We start from the raw sequence: 10,296 nt of genomic DNA on the forward strand, positions 1-10,296 counted from the left end.
GGAAAAATAGATAAAAGGTAAAAGAGCTTTGTAAGAAAATTATGAAACAGCTAGGATAAAAGACACATAAAAATACTGAAAACTCCTTAAAATCAGAATTAGCCAAAAAGTAAAAGATGGTAAAATAACTCATTAAAATTAGAATTTTTCAAGTGAAAGCTAAGGATTCAATGAGATTTTCAAGAAACTATAAAAACCAGTCCAAAGACTGAAAAAAAAATGAAGAAAAAGAACTGTTTCATGGAAAAATAGATCAAGGAGGTGCAATTTAAAAATTATTGAACTTAGCTGAAATCCATGATCCAAAACAATTTTAGACATTATGTTTGAGTAAACTTTAAAGGAAAAATTACCAGATATCTTAGAACCAGAGAGCCTGGTCCTAAGCAAAACCTTAAAGAATCGTTGGTTACCATCTGAAAGAAAAAATAAAGTGAAAATTCTCAAGAATAATTTAGCCAAAATCCAAAACTAGTAGGTCAAGGAGGAAATATTGCAAGCAGTCAGAAAGAAATACTTGAAATACCATGGAACTGATCAAGATCACATAAGACTGAGAAACTATGATGACAAAGGAACAGATGCTTTGTTTTATTATTTTCTAGAAGGCAAAGTACCTAGGATTACAATCAAGAATAAACTACCAAGAAAAATTGAGTACAATATAACAAGGCAAAAAAAAATCTGTTTGATGAAAGAAAACTTTTGAACATTCCTTATAAAAAGACCAGAGCTAAAGAGACAATTTGACATTGAAAAAAAAGAATCAAGAGAATCATAAAAAGGCAAAAATGTGTAAGAAATCATAAAGGATTTAATAAGGTTAAACTATTTATATTTCACTATGGAAAAATGAAACATGTAACTCCTAAGAACATTATCATCATTAAGGCAGTAAGAAGGATTTAAGGGCATGCTAATAAAGGAGGAGTTTTTCTGATGAAGAGGGAAAATTGGAGAGGTAGAGCAAGAAACATTCGCATCTCTCATCTGTACTGGTTGAAGGAGGGGATTGATTGTGTGTGTGTGTGTGTGTGTGTGTGTGTGTGTTTATACACACAGTTGGGAGGAGAAATTAATCTTACTGAAGAGGGAAGTAGTAAGGAAGGCACTAATAAAAAGGGAAGTAAATTAAAGGGTGTTTAGAATATGAATAGAATGAATTTACTCATAAAATGGAAAAGTACAACAAACTGGAATAGAAACAAAAATTTAGCAATATTTTGTTTTCAAGAGACACATGAAGTAGAAAGAAACACAGAGGTTAGATCAGAAACTTTTATGATTCCATTAAAGTAAAAATGGCAGAGGTGATAATCATTATCTCAGACAAAGCAAAAGCAAAAATTGATCTAATTAAAAGAAATACTCAAGGAAACAACATTTTGCTAAAAGGCTCAATAGACAATGAATGACTATCAAAACTGAATATATATGCACCAAATATTATAGAACCCAAATTCTGGAAGGAAATAATAGATGAGTTACTGGAGAAAATAAATAATAGAACTATTCAAGAGACTGACCTCAATTTACCTCCTCTCAGTCCTAGGGAAAACTAACCATAAAATAAATAAGAATAGTTCTGCAAATGGGTTTATCAAAATTCAATCTCCAATAAACCTTCAAAATTGGGAACTATTATCAATCAAGTTTTAAAAAATCAGTCTCTTATGATTTTGTGTCTTTCTGTTTCCTTTTCCATCACTGTGTAAGGAGCTGACTCAGTGTGATGAAATTTGGTATACTATGTATTTATCTCTAGTTTGATTTATAATTGATTTTGTCACCTTGAAATAAGTGATGGGAAATAAAAATTTTACAATGAACCTATGATCTATGCTTTTTAATTATTTTGGTGAGATTTTTAATGTAGCTGGTATATTTTATTACATAGATGCATGATTGGACTAAGGCTCTAACAAGTTCATAGAGCTTGTTATATCATGAACCTCTTTGCTTTTACACTTTGTTGGTGTCATGTCATTTTCCTTTTTGTGACTTGTTTTTTTTTTATTCTAACATCATCTTTCTGAGCCAATAAATCAGATTTTTCAAACTTTAAAAATAAAAAAGTTAATAAAGTGATCAGGAACTTCATGAAAAAATCCTCATAATCACTAATTATTGGAGAAATTTAAATTAAATGAATATAGGGTTTTACTTCTCATTCATTGGACTGACACATATGACCAAAAAATGGAAAATAGCTATTTTTTACATGCCTGAGGGAAGCCACATAGAATTTTGGTACAGGTAAATCGTTGTCATCAATTCCAAAAAGTAATTGGAAAATATACTCCAAAAGTCACTAAACCGTATAATTTCATACAGCACTATGGACAGAGAAAAAGGAATCATGTGTGCAAAAATATTTCTGGCAGTACTTTTTGTTGTATTAAAGCACTAGAATCTAAATTTAGTATGTGATTATAATGGACTGTTATTTTAACACGAAAAATTAAGAAAGAAAACATGGGACAGTTTCAGAGAAATCTAAGGAGATTTGGACTGACTGAGGCAGAATGAAATGATTAAAAGCAGAATGTATAAAATTTAAAAAAATAGTACTTTCAAAACAACAACTAAAAAGACACACTTTGATAATTTTAAGAGGTATGACACATTCAATGACCAACAACAAACATTTGATAAAGCATGCTGACCACCTCCTAACAGAGGGGTAATATATTCAAGATACCCAATAAGTTTTTTTTTTGATACAGCAAATGTGTGGATTTTTTTTTTCACTTGGCTATGCTTATTTTGTTACAAGGACTGTATTTTTCTTTTCGGGGGAAAAAATGTTTGGGTAGCAACAAAAACTAGAGATAGTGATGCCAAAACTCCTGCCCTCCAAAAAAAAAGAAATGAAAGATCACAATTGAATTATGGGTATTGTTGATTTCTTTTTCTATCTTCATCTATTTATTTATCCATTTATTTGTTTGGTTGGTTACTGCACAGAAAGAACAGAAGTTAAGGGAGAAATTCAGATAAGCAGGGCCACTTTAAAAGTTACATGTTGAATTTATTACTTTTTAAGTAAGCTGTTCATAATAGAGATTCATAGTTTCAAATATATGATCCTTCTTTTCTGTTTTACTTTGCATATGAAAATGTTTTGTTTTATGTATGTGTTTCTTAAATTAAGTTTTTTTTAATATAAATTTAGGAACCCCTCATCTGAAAAATGATAGTTTAGTGATATAGAATGAAACACACATTTTCAAAGATAGCCAATGTATGAATTTTTTTTTGTTTATGCTTATTTGTTACAGGGAAGGACTTCTATTTTGTTTCCTCAAAGATGCCTTTCATGGGAATGACTGAAAAAGCAACATTTATGGGGGAAAGAAGAGAAGAAATAAAATACCATCAAGGAACATTTAAAAATACATAAAAGAGAATCAATCATTCAACAAACATTTATGAAACACTTACTGTGTGCTAGGCAATGTGTTAAACCCCAGGGGTTTATAGGAAGGTAAATCACAGTCCCAGCTCTGGAGAAGTTCACAGAGAATGGGAAAGATGACATGTACACAACTATGTGCAAACAAACTACATACAGAATAAACTGGAGATAACAAACAAATAGAAGGCATTAGAACTAGGAGGATTCCAGGAAGTATTGGTAGTATCACATTAAATTTAAAATATACTTAAAACAAAAATAAAAATCCCAAACTAATACACCACAGAGATTCATGGTTTTATGTACACTTTCCTCTTTTTTCTATTTTCTTCTAATGGAAATTATCCATTTTGGGATAAATAATAGTATCATTAATTTAAATAAAAAATCAAAGCTCAGAGAATGGTGATTTAGTATCCATAGCAGGGAGTGGGAAGTCAAAAATTGCCTTCCTAAATGTAATATGAAATTGCTGATACATAACTTGCTGTTTGCTAGTATAAACCACTGAAGATCTGGTAGATACATGATCATCATGTACATGTGGGCCCAGACTCTCAGGGCAATTTGGTATTATCCTATATGTATCTATTGCAAGAGGTAATAGGATCAATGAGTGTGCTTTTTTCCAAATAATTTCAATCTGATTCTGATTCATCTGGATAGACAAAAAAGTTCTGAGACAGGATCAGATACTCTGTCAACAGAGAAGTCAGGGTTTTAGTTTCTTTCTACCTATTATTATATATGTAAAATGCTTTACATACTTGTAAGATTATATAAATATGAATAACTGATCCTAACACTATGTAAAGGGGAAAGTCTTGCCCAGAAAAATAAAATGGAAAGAAAGTCCCTTCCCTTAAGGAGCTCACATTCTAATGAAATAGATGACATGTAAACAACTGGATATATGAAAGAAATGTATAGAGTAAACTGAGGGAGGAATCTTGGACAAGAAGGCAATAGCAGATGGAAGGACTGCAAAAATCCTCCTGCAGAAGGTATAGTTTGAACTAAATCATGAATGAAGCCTGAGAAATTAAGAGGCAGAGGAAAGGAGGAAGCCAGTAGATTTGTTAAGTAAGGAAAATGAGGAGAGACATAGGCTTTGACCAGAAAAGAAATAGGTCTTTTTGGAGAATGGGTTGAATTTTTTTTTCACTTTAATTAGGAAGGTGGGTCTTCATCTGACATATTTTGGGAGAATGGTTCCATGGGCCCTGAGGAAAGAGAAAAAGTTTTGGAACCCCTAGAGGACATTGGAATAGTGAATTAATTCAGAAGGTGTAGAACTGTTGTCTTGTTGCAAAGAGTATCCCATAAATTTGTATTGTGACCCATTCAATAGGTAGTATGTCAACATTAGAAAGGAAATTTGAACTCAGGTCTCTGGCTCTAGAGAGCAAAGAGAGTATTCTTTCTATTAAAAAATGCTAGTCTGAAAGAAAAATATTTTAAAATAATAAAATATAGAATCCTTTGAAAATAGGCATATATCTTGCCACAAATTGGATATTTGTATACTAAGAATGATATCCTGGGGATTATGTTTGAGAATATTTTTTTTAAGTTTGGTGGGGTTTTTTTTTTGTTTGTTTTTTTACAAATCATAAAACTGGAGAGCAGAGTGATTACATGACTTGCTCAACTTGACATAAGCAAATCAGTGGCAAAAGCAGGCTTGATTTCATGTATATTAATCACAGGAACATTGAGTAATAGATTTTGATCTACAAAGGGCATTAAGGTCATCAAATGCAGCACCCTTATTTTAAAGATGAGGAAACTGAGGCTAAGAAAGTAAAAAGTTTGCCCGTGTTTTAATATTCATTCAAGCTCACATGATTATGCTTTTAATACTGGCTGCTGCTACTGCTGCTGGTGCTGGTGCTGCTGCTGATGCTGCTGATGCTGATGATAATGATGATGCTGATGCTGCTGCTGCTGATGATAACGATGACAAGCTTTAAGATTTGGAGAATACAGTCTCATTTTATCCTCCCAACAATACTGGGAAGTAGGTGCCATTATCTTCATTTTATAGATGAGGTAATTGAGTTAAACAGAAGTTAAATGACTTGCTCAGGGTCACACAATTTCTAAGTGGCTAAGGTCACATCTAAAATTGAATTTTCCTAACATCTCATCTGGCACTTTATTCAATGTGTCACCTAACTGCCTCACAAGATCAAACACTTGAGTATGTCTCAACCTTTGCCATATTTTTAAAATGTACATAAAATAGTCCATTGCTATCCTCAGACTCACACAAATTCAGAGGTAGAAAGAAGTCCAGAGATTATCTAGTTCAATTTCCATCTCAATAAAAGGAATCTACTTAACAAAAACCTGTTTTTCACCGAGCTTCTTATTCACCACCTCCAATGACAGCAATTTTATGGTTCTTCTGCTTCCCATTCCATTGCTGGATAGATTTAATAGAAGGTTTTCCATTATAGTCTTCCTTAAACAAAAATTCAGTGATTGTGTCTGCTCCAAATTAGAGCAATTGAATTTACATTATATGAAATTTGAATGTTTACCATTTCACTGTTATTTTCTTGCTCAAGGCTTTGAGTAGGTAGTTGTGTCAGATGTAATTCCATTTGATTTCTTTTTAGATTGAATTTATTAGCAATGCAAAATGGAAATAGCAATAAGTAATAACAGCTACTACTCTATAATTATGTCATCTTAAAATTATTTTTTCTAATAATGTTCTTTTGACTTATTATACATATTAATTTAAACGGATTGTTTTGGAGTTAAAATGGAACTTTTTTTTACTGCTTTTCTAAACTTAATTTCATTTTTTTCTTTTCAGTTCGCCTAACTCTCACGCCCCCCCCCCCGCTCTCAATTTCCAAACACTGAAATCCTCTTCACTTTGATTAGCTCTAAAATGACTTCCACTGTAGTTCTCAAGATGTCTTAAGATCAAGGTTTAAAAAAATATACCAATGTTTATTCTACACAGAGATGACTCTTTCCTGCACTTGTTCCTTCTCATCAGATTTTTTGCTATTCCCTCAAGAAAGACTTCAAGCTGATTAGACCACCTGAAAACATAAGTCTTTCTTAATTTGTGCAAAATAAAAGGAGAAACGGAATTCACTAAGTGGCACCCTCTACATCCCTTTTGCCACATCTGTATATGAAAAAATGGAAATAAGAATGCATTAAGTTAAAGAAGATAAATATCTTTATAAATAATTAGAAGATACACTTGATTAAATTATATCTATTCCACATACATGCTAATTTGAATATTCTAAAAGCCATCATTACAATATCCTACTATAACAGAATACCTGATGCATCATCATGGTACAGAACATCTACTTATAGAGTACTGTCATCACATGACCTGATATGGTATAATGCAAAAAACACTGGATTTTGAGGTCTAAATGTTTGATCTGAGTCCCATTCAACAACTTAACAACCTATAGAATCCATCTTTCTGATTACAAATTTCCAAAGCAGTAAAATCATATTCATATTACACTGTCTATTCCACAAAGTCTGTTTTGGGAAAAATTCTAAACAGAACATTAAGTTATAATGATATTTCCTCCCTTAAAGTCTTATTATAGTAATTTTTGGCACTGAGATGGCACTAGGTTCTCAGAGGTTTCTCTAAGGCATAAAGTTTACAAGATGTAAAGGCTTTTGATGAAAAATCTCACTAATTTCAGAGAGGCATATTATAACAGGTTTTATGACTAAAACATGATTTATTTAATTGTATTTTTTCTTACACATATATGAAGAACTATATATGAAGGACTGTATATATGTGTGTGTGTATAACTGGGTGCTTTTAATTACTATTGATTAGAGAAATGCAAATTAAAACATCTCTGAGGTACCACATCACACCTATCATATTGACTAATATTACAGAAAAGGAAAATTATAAATGTTGCAGAAGAAATGTGAAAATTGGAACACTAATATATGGTGGAGTTGTAAACTTATCCAACCTTTCTGGAAAGCAATTTGGAAACATGTCCAAAGGGTATATAACTGTGCACACCCTTTGACCCAGCAATAACAGTTCTTGGTCTGTCCCCCTTAAAAAGGGGGAAAGGACCCACATGTACAAAAATATTTATAGCATCTCTTTTTGTGGTGTCAAAGAACTGGAAATTGAGGCAAAACCTATCAATTGGGGAATGGCTGGCTGGAGGCAAGAAGGTGGCACAGAAGCAGGAAATCTCCATGAGCTCCCCCCTTACCCACCTCAAATACCTATAAAATATGACTTTAAACAAATTTTAGAGCTATATAACTCACAAAGTGACAGAGAGAAACAAATCTCCTGCTGAAGGAAGCCCAGCAGGTGGACAGGAAGGGTCCATCACAGCACTGGGAGCAGAGCCCAGCCCCCCATGAGCCCACGGTTTTAGCTTCAGTGTAGCCCCAACCAGTTGTGGCTGGAGCAGACTTCAGGAGAGTGGATCACCAGCAGTTGTGGAGATTTCCAGAATTAATAATTTTTGAACACCAAAGACAAAGTAAAAGGTCAGAGTGAATTTTATGGGAACAGGTGAACTTAGAGCATGGTTCAGCCACTGCCCCAGGGGTGAGAAAACAAGAAGCTGTGGAGACCTGGCAGCCAGGGGCTATGCAAACACCTCCATATGGCTACTTCAAAGATCTTGGCCTGCAGATTGTAGGGGAACCAAGTGACCATTCAAAGGGTAATAGCTCTTTGGTTAACCTGTTTGGATCTGGTTACTGTCTTGGGTGGAGGGCCTGGGGTGTAACCAGTGAGCCAAAGTTGGTGGAGGCAGCAGAGAGGGCACCAATCTAATAGGTCTGGCAGCTGAGAAAAACCCTAGCAATTTGGGACAAAGCTTTCCTCTCTGGAATGAGAGTTCTACTGTGGAAGAGTTCAAAGTCAAGTAATTGAGTGGCAACATGAGAAAGCAAAGGAAGCAAAGCAAACAGAGCAACCCAACTTTACACTCCTATTTTGGGGACAAAAAAGGATCAAAACATGGAATAGGAGGAAGGCAACGAAGTCAGAAATCCTGCACCAAAAGCTTCCAAGAAAAAATATGAATAGGTTACAGGCCATGGAAGAGCTCAAGAAGGATTTTAAAAATAAAGTAAGAGAAGTGGAGGAAAAACTGGGAAGAGAAATGAGGATGATGCAAGAAAATCATGAAAAGGGAGTCAACAAACTGACTGAGGAAAATAACACCTTAAACATAGACTTACTCAAATCGCAAAAGAAGCCCAAAAAACCAATGAGTAGAAGAATTCTTTAAAAAGGTGAATTTGCCAGATGGAAAAACAATCACACAAGCTCACTGAAGAGAATAATTCCTTCAAAATTACATTGGAACAAATGGAAGCTTATGATTTTATGAGAAATCAAGATACTATTAAACATATGCAAACAAATGAAAAAATAGAAGGCAATGTGAAATATCTATTGGAAAAACAAATGACTTGAAAAATAGATACAGGAGAGATAATTTTAAAATTATGGGAATACTTGAAAGCCATGACCAAAAAAAAAAGAATGTAGAAATCATCCTTCAAGTAATTCTCAAGCTAAATTTCCCCGACATTTTAGAACCAGAAGGTAAAATGGAAATTGAAAGAATTCACCAAACACCTCTTGAAAAAGGTCCCAAAATGAAAAATTCTAGGAATGTTATACCAGGTTCCAGAGTTCCCATATCAAGGAGAAAATATTACAAGCAGCCAAGAAGAAGCAATTTGAATATTGTAGAAACACAATCAGGATAACACATGGTCTATCAGCTTCTACATTAAGGTGTCAAAGGGCTTGGTATATGATATTCTGGAGGTCAAAGGAACTAGGATAAGGGGCGGCCAGGTAGCACAGCAAGTAAGAGCACCGGCTCCAGTGTTGAGAAGACCTGGAGATCGAATCCTGGGCTCAGACACTTAGCACCCACCCAGAAACTCCTGGCCGTGTAACCTTGAGCAAGTTACTTAACCCCAATTGCTTAGGGGTGGCCAGGTGGCTCAGCGGGTAAGAGTACTGGCTCCAGTGTTGGGACGACCTGGAGATCAAGTCCCGGGCTCAGACACTCAGCACCACACCCAGAAATAACTGGTCGTGTAACCTTGAGCAAGTTACTTAACCCCGATTGCTTTAAAAAAAAAAAAAAAGGAACTAGGATAAAAACTAAGAATCACTGACCCAGAAAAACCGAGTCTCATGTTTCAGGGGCAGATATTTTCAGTGAAATAAAGGACTTTCAAGCATTCTTGATGAAAAAACCAGAGTTGAATAAAAAATTTGACATTCAAATACAAGAAGCAAGAGAAGCATAAGAAGGTAAACAGGGAAAATCAATCATAAGGAACTTATCAAAGGTGAACTATTTACATTCCTATATGGAAAAATGACCATTTTATCTTATGAAACTTTTCTCAATATGAGGACAGCTGAAGGGAATAAAAAGGTGTGTGTATGTGTGTGTGTGTGTGAATACACACACATACATATGCATATACATGTGTATACATACATATATGTATACATGCATATATGTCTATATAGGAGGGTATATGTGCATATGAATACATATGTGTGTACAAGTATACATAGAGAGCACAGGATCAATTGAAAAGGAAATGATGATATTTAAAAAACAAAATTAAGAAGTGACAGAGGAATATAATGAGAGGGGATAGGGAAAGACAGAATGGGGTAAATTGTATCATATAAAAGAAGCAAGGGATAACTGTTACAATGGAGAGGAAAACAGGAAGGCAAAAGGGAATGGGTCAACTTTACTCTCATTGAATTTGGCTTACAGAGGGAATAACATACACACTAAATTGAGTATCTTATCCTACAAGAATGTAGGGGGCAAGGCGATAAG

This window comes from Petaurus breviceps, unplaced genomic scaffold, assembly GCF_028583685.1.
Source record: "Petaurus breviceps papuanus isolate PSGF00001 unplaced genomic scaffold, PetGlider_PUasm1.0 90895, whole genome shotgun sequence".
In the NCBI taxonomy this organism is placed as follows: Eukaryota; Metazoa; Chordata; class Mammalia; order Diprotodontia; family Petauridae; genus Petaurus; species Petaurus breviceps.